We start from the raw sequence: 18,491 nt of genomic DNA, 5'->3' as shown, positions 1-18,491 counted from the left end.
CAAGATTTGAATTTGCCGCCATGTTTGCAATAAATGGTTGGCAACCCTGAAAAAAGAACAATTTGACAGCTGAGAGTTTAGGGTAATCAAAAATGGAGCGTTATACGATACAATAACGCGCTTTCATTATTGAACAATTGTTTCAAAAATAATGTAGTTGAGGCTTGTCAAGCAGTTACTGTTATTGGCGCTCGGCATCGCAACACGGTAATGCACGGGTGGTTGTGGGCTTGTTGACATAGACCTTTGAATTCAAATAACCCAATAAGAAGAAATTTAAAAATGTTAAATCACACGATCTAGGGTGCCAATTCTGATCACCGAAATGAGAGAGTACGCGAATAGGAAATGCCTTCATGCAGTAATTGAAATGTTTCACTCTCTCTAGCTGTATGGTACAATAACACCCCATTTTTACTAACCCTAAACTCTCAACTGTCAAATTGTTCTTTTTTCATGGCTGCCAACAATTTATGGAAAAAATGGTGGCAAATTCAAATCTTGCGTTAATTTTGGGACACCCTTTATTTATGACTAGTGGCACCTGCACGGCTTTGCCCGTAGTAGAAAATTAAAAGGTCTTTTGGTTCTCCTGTATACATACAAATAATGCATGATGAATATCTCGCCCATTTTATCATAATTTTGCTCGGAAAAATGTTCTTAAACTTGGAATAGAAAAGGAACAAAATCGAATTTTCGAAAAATTGCTTAAAGGTGGACACCCCCATACTACAAACTAATTCTTTGCCAAATTTCATGAAAATCGGCCGAACGGTCTAGGCGCTATGCGTGTCACAGAGATTTTGACAGACAGAGAGAGATCCGGACAGAGAGATATACAGACAGAGAGACTTTCAGTTTTATTATTAGTAAAGAAAGATAAAGACAAAGAAGACAAAAAAAAAAAAAAAAAAAAGCGAAAATGTTAAGAAAAAAAAAGTTGGGGAATTTTGTAAGAAAATTTGACTATTTGGGGAAAATTTTTTTTTTCAAGAGACAAAAATATTAGAGGAAGTCGATTCATTTTATGAAAATATTTGTGGAAAAATAATTTTTGATTGTGGGGAATTTTGATAGAAAACATCGCTTTTTGGGGAAAAGTTGGAAGGGAATAGGGGAAATCTGGATTTGACCATCTGGCAACACTGCTCCGAAGTCGACCTTGGCGCTCGCCAAACTTGAAAGTAGATCGGCACAGAGTTTAGGTTGCCGACCGCTGATTTATTTCCCTCTGATATTTTATAACTTGAATTTTGATAAAAATCAGTTCATTACTTTCGGAAAAAAAAATCCGTTTTGTTAATTATATATGTTTTTGAACTCGATCTTTCAGTTCTACGTTAGATGGCGTTACCGTGAAATGGATGGATGGCGAGCAGGAGAGCCTGATCCCAAAAGTGTGCCGGATAATTTAAGACTGCCAGCCGGATTTAGAACTCCGATTTCTCGAGCTCCGTAGAGAGCTTCTACTGAAATCACCCAATGGCAATCCGGCCATCTCCTGGATCCACCACTCGCAGAATAGGAATGGCATTCGGATGTGTGAGCGCTTTTCCTGGATCGATACCGGATTTCGAGTCTTCCAATAGAGTTCTCGCGGGACGCTTATCTGGCAGCCGAATGGTTGCTGGGACAGTTTCCAGTTCCTTCTTTATTCAACTATCGATTTTTCGGACGATATTCATGGCAACATTATGAGACTTTTCGTACTTTTAGGAGTTTCCCCATAGCAACAGAGTTCCGGATCCTGTTTTTCCTTCAACTTCAGCTGTCGTAGTAGAGAGGGAGGAAGCGTGGAAGAAACATAAATATTTATTGTCGCAAAGTTGAAGAAACTACAACGTAAATAAATAAAGCAAGGGTTTTCTTCAACTTTTCATCAACATTTATTTTAGCAAACGTTAACGCATGATTTTTTCTGGAGATACATTTATATTTATTCATTCGTAACTTATATATTAGTTCTCTGTTTTTTTTAGGACAAAATTTATTGATTACAACCAGAACCACTGACTGGGTATGCTGCGGGTACTGGAGCACTAACAAAATGTTTTAGAGGTACTGGATGGAGATTCGCATATTTTTCTTAAAATCTCTCGAGTAAAACATAGTATTAATATTTTATTTACAGGGGCATCACGGGAAGGGGGGGGATGACTCACGATGTAGATCGTAGACTTCCCTATTAAAAGTTTTAGGAGGGTGCTTTAAGGGATCTTAGTCTTTTTTTTTTTGGGGGGGGGGGAGAATAATCGTGGTTGGTGGCGGTAGGGGGGGGGGACTTCGAAACGGTTGAGGGGATGGGCACTCCTGCTTTTTATGTGGCTGTTTTGATGATATATATTCAATACTGTAGAAAAGGAGCCAATGTAACTATGCTTAGTAATAATTAATTTCTTTTCAAAACTGGTTAAAGTACATTTTCATGCGATTTAAATTGGGAATTAAACAATCTCCCTGAGCAAAAAAATTACCACCCTTAAGCCAGGGCTAAGATAGCACTACAAGCAAATACCGACAGCGCGACAGCCAAGTTATGACTTCCAGAAAGGGTATCATTCTCAGCCGACGTCCAGAGTGGCTGTCATAACCTGGCTGTTGGTATTTTGCATGTAATCTTTCTGACCTTACCTCCCTCACTTTGTGTTCGAACAATCAAGAGCCATAAATTATAAATCAGGGGGCCCACCCCCTTCCGAGCAAGGGCTCACCCCCCGGAAGATCGCGAAGAACGCCCCAAAGCAAGAGCTCCTCTAAAAAAGAGAAAAATACCCACACCCCTCCCCTATAAATGTCAATGGCGTAGTCTACGTCATGACCTCTTCCCCCTAGGTGAGCACCCCTGCATAAATATTTAATTCGTACAGTGCGTTTTATCCCATCTAGTTTTCAATATTAAATTTTTCTTCTTCCCCTCTCATGGGAGAAACAGTTTCAGTTTAGAATTAGTTTCGTTCAATGTAATGAAACATACCTACTACTTGTACTAAAAAGAGTTTTTTCCCCGCATGAAAAAATCTGGCTCTAGTTTTACATCATCTTTTATCTGTAAAAGGGAAATGTTTCCGCAATTGTGGAATATGATTAAAAGATGCACCTCAACACAATATAAATAAATAAAATAGAAAACGGGAACATATTGTAGATATGCGGAGAAAGCGAAAAGAATTTCAGAAGAGAGGGGAGGGGGAGTTCTTTAATGTCAAACTTAATTCTATTAACAAAACTGCACCGTAAATAAGGTAAACATTAAGGGGTACAAGCGAAAACAAAATCTTAAAAGAACTAACAAAAATGTGGTCAGAAATGATCAAATACTGAAAAGGAAAGTACACAAGTGAAACAAAAATTTAAGCTTCCACTAAGAAAAAGAAAGAAAGAGTGACAGAACTTAAGTATTGATTAGTTTAGAAATAATCAATTTTAATTCAAAAATTCAGTGAACATATTTCGATAACGGGGGCAAATATTTTATGCATCTAAAAACATGTTTTACTATGCTCTTTTAATAGCTATTTATTTACCACTAAATTTTTACTCGATTAAAGTTTACTAAACCATGATGGAATGATTTACATCAGCATTCCCTGATCACTCAAGGGTCCCATAAACCTTGTAATCTTTCTTTTAATTCTGATCAGTTACTTTAATAGATGAAAATAGGGTTTGAGTGAAGCTTTTAATCAGTGCTTTTCGAAAGATCAGCGAAACAGCAAAATGAGATATGGATTGAAAACCCATTTATTGCAAATGTACGACCTCCGACTATGTCAATACAACAACACGAAATTTTTATTGAAATACATACAATTATATTTTGAGAATTTTTGCGTTACTTTTTGATGATAGTAAGCGTTATTTGAAATCATTTCCGTTTTTATTCCAGCAAGCTAGTAAGCCAATCTTTACTCTTAAATTCAAACTTTGCTGTTGAAGAAAAACCAGGGTTCCGTGTTAAAAAGTGAGCATTAAAAAAAGTTCTACTTGTGAATGAAATTAGAAAGCATTGAAGGGAGGGGGGGGGGGGCTCGAGGGTCTCGCGATAAGTAACCCGTTGAGTCCAATCTTAAGCGACTTTTATATGCACTATTTTTAGGTTAAATTAATTAAAATTTTACAGTTTCAATTTTACGTCATGTACGTTGATGATATTTTTGTTCTTTTGGACTCGTCTTTCCGTGACCTTCATAGTCTTTTCTAGGTTTTAAACTGTATTGATCCACGTATTCAATTCACTGTTGAAATGGAATCTAACAATCATCTCTCTTTATGATTCAGATTTTTGGGAATCCTATTACATTTGGAAAAATTCTGCTTCAGTAGTTAATGATTTGTCGAGTACTCCGCCTTTCCCTGGTGTTTGGAAATCTTGTCTTTTAAAACTTTTTTCTGTTTGTGACGTTTTTCCGCACTATAGGTGTCGTTGCTGTCCATGTCTATTTACTTTGCTTGCTTCCATTTTTCGTTCGGTCCACATTGTGTGGGCTTTTCGTTCTTCTTTTACGCACTGATGAAGGGGCTTGCATTTGAAGCCCCGAAACAGCTGTTTGCTGAGTTTTTAACTCTGTTTTAATACTTTATTTGTACTTTATACACGCTGTTGTCGTTTCACTCATTCCATAGTGCAAAGTTTTCGACTGCTTTTTTACAAGAAGAACTGATTTAAATAATACAAAAGTTCTGAAATAAGAGGGGTTTTATACTTCAAATTAACATTTTTTTCCCATTTTTTATTTTAATCATAGTACAGCAAATTTCGAATAGGTTGTTTTAATAACAGAGAGCATAACCATTAGTTATAGTTCTTAACATATGAAGCAGCAAGCAAAATCGATTCATTGATAGGATTGTTTTTTGAGGATATATATGATACCCATGGAAACTTCCATTGAAGATCATCTACCTACATCCGAATTCTGGAATTTGAATTTTGAGAAATTTCCAAAGGAGGACCCTCGAAACTCTTCTCCTCCTAACAGTACCAACCATCGTCTAAAAACTGCATTATAAAAGTTAATTTTTTCTAGAGAGCCCCTATCTCTATCCCTCTCACTAACGTTATAAAAAATCGCCTTAAATTTTGTTTTAAGGGATTACGTTTTGAAAAGTTTCCGCGGGAGATCAAACGAAAATTCCACTCTTCTCATTGTTGAAAGTCGATAAAAATATCCTTTTTGGATCTTCATATTCAAAAAACTGCAGCCCCCCCCTAAGCGTTATCAAAAATGGCCTTCCGTCATGTTTCTCAAAATTTCAATTTTGAAAAATTTCCGGGAGTGGGCCCACGAATCTCTCTCTTTTATCATTACCAAAAAAAAGTCTAAAACTGCGCTTTTTACAGCTACAACTTTGCAAAATTTATCGGGAACTACCCCAAAACCCCCATGTCCTAACATAACCGGAGATAAGCTAGTATTAACTGTAGTAATTTAACTGTTAAAATTTCCGTGTGGACCCCCCATTACTTTTGTACTTAAATGGATAACTTTTTAGACACTTATATCTAATGGCTATTGCCATTCCAAATCAAATAATTTTCCACAACGTGCAGGAAAAAGATTCGACTTTTTCGTGAAATGGCACTGCAGCTTCAAATCATGTGTATGCTAGTTTCACTGGCAGTGTGGATTTTACAGCATTGAATTTTAACTCATAAGCAAAAAGTTTTCTTCAATATTAATGGTAGCTAGACTCTTCAAAGTTACTTTGTTTCGAAACAAAATCAAAAACTCTTTCATTTCAGATTGCCCTTCAGAGTGGATCTTCAGTTCCTGAGTGTAATCCTACCATTAATGTGAGTTCTATGTTTCAAAACTACTTTAATGTGAATGATTTTAAAAATTTACAACTCAAACTTTTAATTTTTTTAAAAAATCCTTTTATCACAAACCATCTTTACTCTGTGCATTATAAAGTTTACTGTGAAATGGATGAAATTTAAATTTAAATTTGCAATTTTTTAATGTTTAAAAAACTAGGCGCTTTTCATTTTTCATCATATTTTCAAAACAATGATAGTTTTGAATCGCAATCATTAAGTGATACGCCAGGCCTACTGCCCAATTTCCAAAGTACACTCCAGGGTTTCCCATACCTGCCAATAAATATCGTTTAACTGGTTTAAATGAGGCTCTGAAAACAGCTTCTTTTGTTTTTAATCTGGAACAGGAGCCAAGGAACCCTTGATCCAGCACCCCGATATGTTTCTTTGGAATGGAAACTTGGAGAACTTTGACCACTACATACTTAATGTTCCCCAGTTACCATTAGCAAACACGGAATATCTTTGATTAAGTCATAATAAATGCAATGACAGCATTTTTACAGATACAGTATGTTCAAATTAAAAGTTGTTAAATTAAGATTTTCACCACCTAATCTACTGAGAAAATATCATTTTGATAGTCTATATTTTATAAAATGATTACTAATTCTTCTATGTTTCTTGTCATTTAATGAGCATTCATTTTCTTTAACAGATCTCATTCATTATAAATCAACTTGCAGTGTCTGGTTTGAAAGTCAACCGGTTAGATATGTATGGTGAGGTAAGCAAAATACTCTATTGTTTCCTATTTTAAATCTACTGTTCTAATGCCTGAATAAGATATTGATTCAGTCGCTACTTTTTAATAGTACTTATGCTTTTTTCAACATTTTAAACCAAGTAAATATTAAACCCTAAACAATTTCTCCTAACGTCATAATGATTATAAAAATTGTTACAACGATCATAGCACAAGAAATAAGTCTGTAAAAGGACCTATAATGTTTATGGCATGTTTTGATACATTTATTTATATTTCTTTCCATGGAAAGAAGCATCGGTCCTGTCTTCACTATTCAGAATGTCAATTAATTAAGAAAATCATCGTTATAAGAATTTTTTTTAATGTTATAAAGTTAAAGCAGAAGCTGAAAATATTTAAAGAGAAAAAAACAATTTGAAAATCTAAGAACTTAAAATGTTTACATGACTCTCAAAAAAAAAAAAAAAAAAAGTTTAACCGCAGTGTCGATAGTAAACGTTTTAAACAGGAAGAAAATGAAATGTAAGAATTGTGTTTCTGAGCATGAATGGGCAATTTTTTATACCAGTCTATATGATAGTTCATTTTTGTGAAATGCAGCCTTTTTTACTTTCTTCTATATCTAATACATAGAAGAAAGTATTGGATTCGTGCAAATTTTCGAATTTCGAATTTTGACGGATTCGAACGTTTTGAGGTGTGCTGAGTCCATTTCGACTATTTTTGGAAAATGTCTGTCTGTCTGTGTGTGTGTATGTGTGTGTGTATGTATGTGTGTGTGTCACGTCTGTGTGTGACCAGTTTTTTGTGGCCGCTCTACAGCAAAAACTACTGCATGAAATCGAACGAAATTTGGTACACATATGTGCCCCTATGTGAACTTGTGCCCATTGGTTTTTGGCGCGAATTCCTCCAAGGGGGGTGGAGCAATGGGACGTTTTTTGAGTTACGCGTGCTTGCTATTCCTCAGGAAGTAACTGGCGGAATCAGACAAAATTTGGTCCATATGTTGTCATTAACAGGAACAGGTGCTGATTCAATTTTGGTGTCAATAACTCAAACGGGGGTTGAGCTATAGAACGTTTTTTGTCGTCGATTGTGACTGCTGTATCTCAAGAAATAATGAACAGAATGAAAGAAAAATTTATCGGCAAGTAGTCCTTAGTGGGTATAAGAGCTGATTTTATTTTGGTGTCAACAGCTAAAAAGGGGGTAGCGCAATCGCCCGTTCTTTTTTTCCATTGTGAGTGCCCTATCTCAAGAAGTAATGCTGCGTTCTGGTTGAAATTTGGAATATATGTGAATCCATACGTAAACAGGCATTGGTTCAATTTTGACGCCAATCGCTCCAAGAGGTGTTGATTTTTTTTTTTTGAATAAAAATAGCTTTATTAATGCAACAATAAGAAAGATAAATCGTAATAGATTGTCGTCTGCGTATTTCTCGTGATTTTAATTGAATGGAAATGATCGGAAATATTATCTCAATGATTTAAAATTTTTAACTGTTGCCATCTTATGTTTGTTAACAAATAAAATATTTGTAATTAATTCAAGCAAGGCTTTTAAAATAACTTTCAATTTTCGCTCTTTTGCTTTGCGTTTAAAATAATTCAGACATTGGGATGGTAGTCAAGTTTTTGCATGTGTAATTTTGTTTTTGTTGGGAATATTGCTTCCTCGTCAAGCATGGGGAGGGATCAGAAAAAAAAAAGAAAAATATAGAAGAAAGTTTCGTGATGGCCACAACATACTAGTTTTATAAAGGTTTTATTTATTTACATATATTATTGTTTATATACATACATTTTTCAATTATTGCTTTGGCATTGAATTAATATCAGTAAAAATCTGTTTTCTTCCTGAATTTTAATTGCGTAAAAATAGTATTTATGGAAGAAACTTTCATATTTCTTGAGTTATTTCAAAAATATGTTCACTATTTCAATGCCAAGAATGCTTATTTTAAAAAAATGGCATGAAATTGAGCCAAAATTTTCCAGTTTTCTTGACCCGGAAGAAAAGGTCCTGTCCTGTTTTAAATTTTTTAACTTCCCTGAACAGTGTTTTATAAACCTGTTGTAGATACTCACATTAAAGTTCCAAGTGATTTTTTGAAAGTGTATTAAGTTTCATAAAACAAGGCAAAAAATTCACATTTTGTGTTTAGTTGCAGAAAACTTTGGGTTTGTGTATGAAATAATACGAGTTTATATATATATATATATATATATATATATATATATATATATATATATATATATATATATATATATATTTTTATATATATATATATATATATATATGTGTGTGTGTGTGTGTGAGGCTTTTTAATTTTAGAGTTGCAAAACATACTTGGGCAAGAACTTAAATACAATGGTCGATCAAATGGTGTTTATTGATTATTTTAAATAAAATAATAAGTAGATAATAAGTAAAATAGTAATAAACTGAAAGTACCTCAAATAAAAAATGGAAATTCAATGCCTTTTTAGTTTCTTTATTTTTATCCAAAAATTTTAATGTGCGGGATGAAAATGATTTGCTGCAAATCAGGTGTCTGAAATTAGATTGCAATGTTTACAAGTTCAGGAACTGGAGAAATCGAGAACATTACAAGTTTGTCTGCGTGTAATAAAATGTGTCAAAAACCAAAACTAAATGATGTAACTGTCATAATGATATTTTTATGTATTTGTTTTCCAGAAATATAAACCTTTTAAAGGAGTGAAATATGTGACAAAAGCTGGAAGATTTCAAGTTCGAATTTAAATTATATTTGAGGACTTCCCAAGAAATTATGTATTGAGACAAAAAGAAATCTATGCAATTTTGTATATAAACCATATTCAAGATCATTATGTACATTTACTTTTCTGTACACAAAAAATTATTAAATTTATTTTTATACTACAAAAATGTTTTGGATTATTTCATTCACTTTCAAGAACATGTTCTGTGAAGAAAAAACGTAGGTACCAGATGATTTTGTGTAACATGATGTAGGGAGAACATTTTTTATAGCAGTAAATATTTGAATATGAATATGTAACTGAGTAAAAATTACTTTTCTATTATAATATATTTTTATTTCACATTTTAGTAATATGCTTTCAGAATACATCTAAAAATGCAACATAACAAACAGTCAACTCCGTTTAAAAAATTTCCAATGGTTCTAGCCTACATTGTTCCTTTAAGTAGGAATTTGATTATACAGAGATAACAAGACTGTTTTTATATTACTACATGAAAAAAAAATAGAACCGACTTCAAAAGTGCTCTAAAAAGTGAAAAATAATTTTATTCTTTAAACACCATCGATAATATTTTTAAACATAATTTTTGAAGTTGGCACAAAAACAAAAAGTAAAATCCGATGTAACCATATGCTTCGTTCATATTTTTTTTTCAGAAAACATCCAAAGTTAGGAACGAAACATTTATATTGTTACTAAAATATGCTGTTATCAATGCATAATGTATAAAAGTGGAGAAGAAACTGGGCCTGTTTAAATTTATAGTTGTAGCTGAGTTATGGTTGTGAATGATTTTGTTTATCTTTTTTGCGCCAACTTCAAAAATTATGTTTAAAAATATTATCGATGGTGTTTAAAGAATAAAATTATTTTTCACTTTTTAGAGCACTTTTGAAGTCGGTTCTATTTTTTTTTTTTCAAAATTTTTTATTTCTTTCTTTTTAGTGTAAATATTTCAGAAATAGTAAGAGTTACCATCACGAAACTTCACCTTATTTTTTTCATAAAAATGCTCCATACTAAAAAAAATTATAAACATGCCTTAAAACTAGAGACGTACCGAGTACTCGGTAACTACTCGGTACTCGGCGTACTCGGCCAATTTGCCGAGTACTCGGTACTCGGCCAAATTTTGATCAGATACTCGGCCAATACCGAGTAGTTGCAAAAAATTGAATATTGTCCAAGACAGATATTAAAATTTATAAAAAAGCGCAAGCATATTTAATATTCTGCAATCATTTACAAGTCAATTTTAAATTTTGAGAATAATGAAGTTTTTAATGCTTTAATGGAATAAATCTTTATTTTAATGTCCCCCAAAGTTAATAAAACTTATTTATTAAAAATTGTGCAAAAAAGGTAAGTGTAGAAAATATAGAATTTTTACATAAACAATAGATTTTTGCTACAAACAAAAATTAGTTATAAGAAATATAAAAAATCTTTTGCTTAAAAAAAGGGAAATAAAACAACGTTAAAAGCATAGTGCAGGAACATTGCAGACACGTGTTTTGGCGTTACAGGAAATTCCTTTTTCAATGCACAAGATGTGAGCTTGTAGATTTAAAGGCATCCAACAAAAGTCAGATTTTTTTGCCGAATGTCTTTACATTCTTTAGCTCACATTTTATGCACTTATAAAGACGTTCCTTTGTAGCGCAGAAACACGTGTTTGCAGTGTGCCTGCACATTTGCTTTATTTGCTTTTAAAAATTATTTATGTTTGGCGGACTAGAACTAAAATAGATTGGTATAGTTTGTCTTAATTCCAACTAAATCAATCATACCTTTTATTTATTTTTTTTTAATTTTAAAAATAATTTTTTTGTAAAATGTTTGATCTAAACAAAATTTTTTAAATAATGTGAAATTAAATTTCAGCAGGAATTTAGTTTTAAAAACTTTTATATGGACAAAGAGGTCTATACAACTATTTCAATATGCTCAAAATTGATCACATGTTTGTCAGTGGTTCTTCTTAAAACATAATTGGTACTTGTTAACTCGGCCGAGTAGTGAAATGCCGAGTACTCGGTAACTCGGTACTCGGCCGAGTAGTGAAAGGCCGAGTACTCGGTACTCGGCTACTCGGCCTAAGTGCTACTCGGTACGTCTCTACTTAAAACGTTTAAGCGATTGTCGCTAAAATATTACCCTTGTTCCTCTGTGGAATTCATTAGTGTGTTAATTTAATTATAACCATTTAAGTATTACGTTTCCCCTAACTAATGTACATTTCACAGCATACAAGTTGCTTGTGATGCAACCCTGTATCTCCTTACTTAGTCCAGATCATGTGTTATTGGCATAGTTGATAACGATAAAAACACTAAACTATAGTTGAGGCAAACTTAACCTGGTAGCATTGTGAACGCCTAAGCAGATCTTAATCACAGCATTATCTTGCTTCGAGGTTAGGTTTACCCCGACTATAAAGCAATAACACTGAAGAAACTTGATGCTTGCTTCAGAGAAGCCTTCATTCAAAATTATCATTACAATTACTATTAATGTTACTGTTGTATGGCACCAAAACTTTATAACAATGGTTTTTATATTTAATCATTTAATAGGGAAATAACATGAAATTTACTGTTTTTTTGCCCATAACTTTTTTTCTAAAGAACAAATACGGTCAAACAAAGTAATGGGACCTAAGTTGAGCCATCCCCTATCCATTAAAAAAAAATCATCAAAATCGGTTCAATGGGTGAGACGCTGTGAGTGGAAAAAAAAAAAAAAACATACATACGGTATGAACTGATAACCGCCTCCTTTTTGAAGTCGGTTAAAAATGATAAGTAACAGTATCAGTTTTATTTAAATGTTTAACACACTTTTAAAAAAATAAGTAGAAAATATGAAAATAGTAAAGAAAAAGACTAACACATACTAGAATTAATGTAGGGTTATTCCACATCAATTCAACATGTTGGGCATAGGCACCCATATAGGGGGGTAAGTGGGGGCTCAAGCCCCCCTTAGAAAATGAAATTTATTTGTTTTTAGTTCTTTTTTTCTTTGCAAAAATGAAAAAATATTTCATCTCCAGCCATTAATGAATAAGTTATTAAAAATGTCAAATTTTAATAACTCTAATCTGTACTGAAATCTGTTTCTATGGGGAAAATATCCTGCTAAACCATGGGGAAAAAATCTGAGTCCCCCCCTTACATTTTTGCATATTTGCGCCCATGATGTTGTGTAAATATGCTCCCAATAGACTTTACTTGGACTCCCTTTACCATTTCAGATTTTCTTGAAATTTGGCAAAAATGTATTGTATTAAAAATTTGAAAAAATAAGACACTCTTTTGATTTAGTCTTTTCTTTCGATTTAGTCTTTTCAAATGCATTTGCATTTTTTAAGCATCTCAAAAAAAAAAAAACTTTACATTAGTTCCCACAGAGAATTTTAAAGCACATATAAATCCTTAACTAAAAGGTGAATTTTGCATCATTATTATTTTTCCTGTGAAACATGGTTGCTATGTCTCAAGAAGAATAAGGACTCTACATGAAACAGAAAGTTGTTGCTGTTGATCATATTCGAGAACGGTTGCTAGATGGAGTCAATATAGTTGAACTAGATGACAGTCATATTATGAGAAAGAAAAATGGGACCTATGGGCTAGGTGCCATTTTCTACAACTGAATAAATGAATAAAAAAATAGTAAATGATAACTTTTAAAACACATGCTTTAAAAAATATTTAAAGGGCCCTAATTTTTGCCCTGATAATTTCTTATTCTTGTACCCTGATTTTTTTTTTTAGATCCACTACAAAGCCTGCCATAGGTTGGGCATCACTGATTTGATACAACAGAGTGTAATTATACCCTAATAGCTAGAGAAGCTTTTGCTATAATTGCGGGTGTTAAATTTCACAACTACTTCTACAGTTAGAATTTCAGGATAACCGATCATAAACCACTTTTAAGATTTTTTTTTCATGTACAAAATAAAAGCACCCAAACATAATTTCTTGGAGAATGTTCAGATGGATTGAACTGTTAAACCAGAATGGCGACAGATCAGGGAAAAGTCAGGGAAGTTTATTGCTCAGGGAAATATCAGGGAATTTCGAAAAAATAACAAAAATTCAGGGAAAATTGGTTAAATGAAGAAAAACAAAAACTTTTTTTTTTGCTTTGCAAAATTAAGTACCTTAATTTCCTACGCGTCTCCCGCCACTTATCTGTTGAGAAAAGATTAAAATTAATGAGGCGCGATTATACACTGCCGCATATTTGTGAATCTTTTTTTCTCAACGTCAAAGTATTGAATCTTAACTTATTAAACACAGAATGAACTTCCTATGAATATTTCTGTGTCTTTAAAGTTGTTTATTTTACGTAGCTCGAATTTACCTTTCACGAGTTCCATGCTACGTAAAATAAACAACACTACAGACAAAGTGGAAGCCGTCATTAAAGCCTTAGCTCCCTTGCCTTAACTCATTGTCTTGAAATTAATAATTAGCATACTGTAATCACAATTTCAACAAAAAATCTTCGTTTTTTAAATTAGTACAGATTAAAGCTTAAAAATTATTACTTCTTTGCGTTTTTAATTTAATTGCTAAAATTGGACCTTTGTTTTTTGCCATCGTCTTATTCGCTGTCGCCTCAGGTATTATAAGAAGTTTTTTTTTTTTTCGGATTTTAAAATTTTTTTCTTTTAAAACGAAGTTACATATGCATATATATTTTGAAACTAGCTGATTGTTTTTTATATTTCAACGCTGTTTGGTACAAAAGTAATATAAGATTTTTTTCCCTCGACAAATAAAGAAATCATTTGAAATTGAGTTACCTTGTGTACATAAATAAGTTTTTTCTTTGTTGTTGTTGTTATTCTTGCAGCAGTAATTATACTGCTGGAAAATTTAGTTCAAAATTATTTCTATAATATAAACTTTATAGTTTTATCATGATTAGATATTTCTTTAAGAATATTTGCAATAATTTCTTAAAATTCTTATTTTAAATGGTTACTGGAAGTAAAGTATTTGTTTTAGATTCCCTATAATATTTCCCAGTAGATAATTTAATGTACTATTTTTACTAATAAAACTAGTATTGTTTCAAAAAATACTTTTAATTAACAGCTTAAAACATTTTAAACACTGCATTTTATTTATTATGCAATGTTTTCAAGTAAGGCAAAGCAAGGAAACCATTATCATTGTTAACGTAAATCAGGGAAAATTGGTGAACCTAATCAGGGAAAAGTCAGGGAACTTTTTTTGACGCCACCCTGTAAACGTTCATGGAAATGAATTGGTATATAAACCTGGTGCTTCAATCAAGAACGCAGATACTGTCAGCAAAATACCTCCGACGCAAACTGAACTTCAAAGAGTTCAACCAACTGATACTTCTTGTTCCTTGAAGACTTACTTGGATCTCATCCCTCAGCATCTGACACCTCAATTTACCTTCCTAAAGATATGTTTATAACTCGTCCTTTTTTTTACTGACGAAGGCAAACGAGTACTCACCAAACATGAAACCATTTCTCCGACGTCAATACAAACTTTCCGTTCAAAGGGATGTCTTCTTTGGAGAAATCAATTTGTTATTCTCTGCAGAGCTAAAGTACTGTTTGACCACGGATTGTATGGAATTGGCAAACATCCAGTTAAGGCGACTCCATCTGAATGAGGGGAAAAATAGGGGATATTTCGACAATTGGGAATTTGGCGATCTTTCTTCATTGGCATCAATTTTTGGCTCCAAAGCCTCCGCGAGAGGTATTTTTTTTTGCAAATCTAAACAAAGAGATCGGAAACATCTATTCACATAGGGTTACTATAAATCAGCAGGGTTACCAAAATAAAATTATTTACGCCAAAAATGAAACGACCGCGCCAGATTCCCAATTATCGAAATATCCCCGGAAAAATAAAAATTTTATGCGCGTATTCCGCTTATTTGAATGAGACTATGCTTAATTTAGAGGCTAACATACATCTGCAAAATCTGACATCCCTGAAAACTAATAGATGTTTCCATTTCCACGTGTAAACCGGATGTTTGCATTTCTATACAATCCGTGGTTAGACAGTAATTACATCTTACTTGTCTAAAGCCCTGAATCCTCTGATAATTCGGAACTCCAGCGCTCGAATACGCTACCTTGCGGTGATTTATAAAACTGCGTCTGCACCTAAAACATTGCCACGTTGCGCATCACGTGTGTCTGTTGACGTAAACACAGGCAGTTTGTTCTGAGTATTTATTAACGCAATCGATGTGTCTTAGTTTGCTTTCAGCTACAGAAATTAATTCGTCCCTTAGTAGTATTCTCGAGCTTCTCAAAATAATGTTAGTTTTTCTTATTTCTTTCAAAAAAGTATTAAATGGTGGAAGCGTAAACAAGAAAAGTCTGGATTAACAAAATTGGATAACGTAATACCAGGTAAAATTTTTTATTGTTTTGTATGAATTTGTAAGAATATGAGTTTTTTTAATCTTAAATTAATTTAACTAATCATATTTTACAGCAGCATTTAGTTGGAATGGACAGTATGCAAAATATTTTCTTGAATTTATTATCGTAGAACAAAATGAAAAATGTTTAACCGAGAAAGAATTTACTTTATTCCTTTTATTCTCAGCTGAAAGGTTTCGCCAAATTTGTTTAGGGTTATAGTAGTTTTAGTATTGTGCAAGCAAAGTAGCCTTGGCGAGTTTTCGCATTTTTAGTTAAACCATTTTTAATTTTTATCATGAGTGGAATAAAATGATAGTAAGATTACAGAATTCGATAAGCGAAAAGAAATAATGGTCAATCAACTGAAAAGAAAACTACCACCATATATAAACTGTGAGTACACATTTTATTTATTTTGTTCTGAGTGAATTTGAATCAGTTTTTCAATTCGATGGAAAAAAAAAACGAACTTAACAACATTGACTGGACACTTTTCCTTAACCTAATTCCACATAAATGATTTAAATAACCTTTGTTACTACAGTATCCTACTGAAATAGACAGTATGCAAATAAATTTTCTTGAAAATATTTATCGCAGAACAGATTGAAAAATCCAGAAAGAACGTTAAGAATTTGAACAATAAAAAATAAAAGTTCGCCAAAAATCTGTTTATAGGCTTATGGTTTTAAAATTATGTGAAAGAATAATGTATCTTGACAAGATTTCGCATATCAGGTAAATCATTTCCATGACGAATGAATTAAATGCATGATTTCTTTGGATATCCAATCATATAGTCATAGAAATAAATTATCTAGTGTTAAACGTTACTCTTGACAGTCTGCCACGTATGTGCACTATGTGACAAAAATGTCAACAAATGCTGGAAATGTCACGAAACTGAACTTAATATGTACTAATGTATAGAAAAAACGGTACATAATGAAAATGCCGTTCGAAGCGAACCAAAAATTTATGAATTCCGAATTCAACATCGTGAAAATGGCTGCTTCAGAACAACTTACTGTGTGTTCTGCATTAATTGTTTACTTTCGTAATACTTTTTGGTTTCTAATCTCTTTCTATATGGGTCAGAATAACCAAAAGACTTTGAAAAATCTTTTCAAATGAATAAAGCGAAAAAATCATACATACGAACAAAAATCACAACACTTTTAGCATTTTCTTCGTTACCACATGCGTTTGTTTTAGTTTTCAATTCCGCCATTAGACAGTGACTGCAGTGCCCCCTATAGTTCGTTGGAGTTGCGAATATGTGTTGGTAATGTTTAAAACGCAGGGAAAGGCTTTATTGTGACGAGGCTGAACTCGATCCGGCAACTTATCAGTTTTACTGGTAAGACTGTCATTTCAGGGGAATGAAGAAACGAAAAAGTGATCAACAATGAACGCTACCTGCAGGCCCGGATTACCCAATAGGCCACCCTAGGACCTGGCCTAGGGGCGCACATCACCAGTGAAAAAAAAAAAAATAAACAGCTTGTTGAAGAAAAAAAAATAGCGCGCTAAAATATATATGAAGAAGCTAAGTTCAACTAGAATAGATTGCAACCAGACTGTCAAGCAGAAAAAAAAAAAAAAAAAAAAAGCAATTGGAGGATAGGGAAGGGGTGTAAAGATTGAGTCGAGCTCCTTTTCTGGTCAAAGCAGATGATTTTCAATGTCGTTGACTTAAATAATAATTTCTTTAAAATATTGCTTTTACCCAGGGGTGGACTGGGTCTTCCAAGAGGGCGTCAACCTTGACTCCCATAAGGCGCACAGGTTCGAGGGCGCAAAAAAAAAAAAAAAAAAAAAAAAAAAAAAAAAAAAAAAAAGATGATATATAATGATGTAAGTTATCTGGTTTTGCTTCCAACAAATAATTTTTTTTTAAATTTTACCACGAAGATCACAACAAAGTGGATAAAAAACATGGGATGCCCCGAAATATGTTTTAAATAGAAGAAAAATTAAAATATACATAGAGAGAATGATTCAGAACATTGTAAGGTAGAGACACCAGCACTTTTTCATTTTTTAAAGCAAAAAAAAAAAAAAAAAATGAATGGAAAACCAAAATGCGTCAAGAAATTCAAGAGCCTGGATATTTAAATTCAAATAAAAAGAAAACAATTATACAAGATGTCAATGCTAAATATTACCTCAGTCCAAAACGTGAAAAGTTTTTTTATTCGGGGGCTAAAAGTGTGTTTTTCAAATAGACAAAATTTTGAAATTCCATTATGGAAAAACCAAAACAGTTAAATATTTTTGGAAAAGAAAATTGGGTCAGGATGTTTTACACAATATTTTTAAAAATAAAAAAAAGATTATGGAAAAAGCAAAATAGGGGGAGGGAGGAGTTTTCTAAGTTTATCCCCATCTTTTTACGTCACAAAAGGTAGCCTAAAATTTTATTTTTATAACTTTAATAAAAAAAACTTCAGAGGATATTCCATTCCACTATCATCTTCAAAGATTATCTAACCTTGTTTTTTTATGAAACATCAGTTTCAAAAAGTTTCCGAGTGAGACTCAGCGAACCACATTCCTTCCCACAACGTCATCAAAGACAACTGCGCGCATTTAGGTCTTACATATTCAAAATTACTGGGTGGGGGGGGGGGGGGGGCTCCTAAACACTAACTCTCCCCTTATCACCATCGAAGAAAGCAAAAAATTTCGTTCACAAGACCTCAACTCTAAACATTTGAGCAGGAGCGTCCTCAACACCCCTCCCCCCGTCCCGCT

The 18,491-nt window shown here is 32.9% G+C and overlaps 1 long non-coding RNA gene across 1 annotated transcript; it reads left to right on the top strand.

Annotated features, from left to right (window-relative positions):
• The first annotated feature begins 5,746 nt into the window (after positions 1–5,746).
• Positions 5,747–9,350, top strand: LOC129227754 (uncharacterized). The gene is made up of 3 exons (XR_008580872.1): positions 5,747–5,797; positions 6,483–6,551; positions 9,240–9,350. It is a non-coding gene; the product is annotated as an uncharacterized LOC129227754 (long non-coding RNA).
• The last annotated feature ends 9,141 nt before the right edge of the window (positions 9,351–18,491 follow it).

This window comes from Uloborus diversus, chromosome 8 (assembly GCF_026930045.1).
Source record: "Uloborus diversus isolate 005 chromosome 8, Udiv.v.3.1, whole genome shotgun sequence".
Lineage (NCBI taxonomy): Eukaryota > Metazoa > Arthropoda > Arachnida > Araneae > Uloboridae > Uloborus > Uloborus diversus.
The sequence above is the reverse complement of the archived record's forward strand: the minus strand, read 5'-3'. Positions and strand labels throughout refer to the sequence as shown.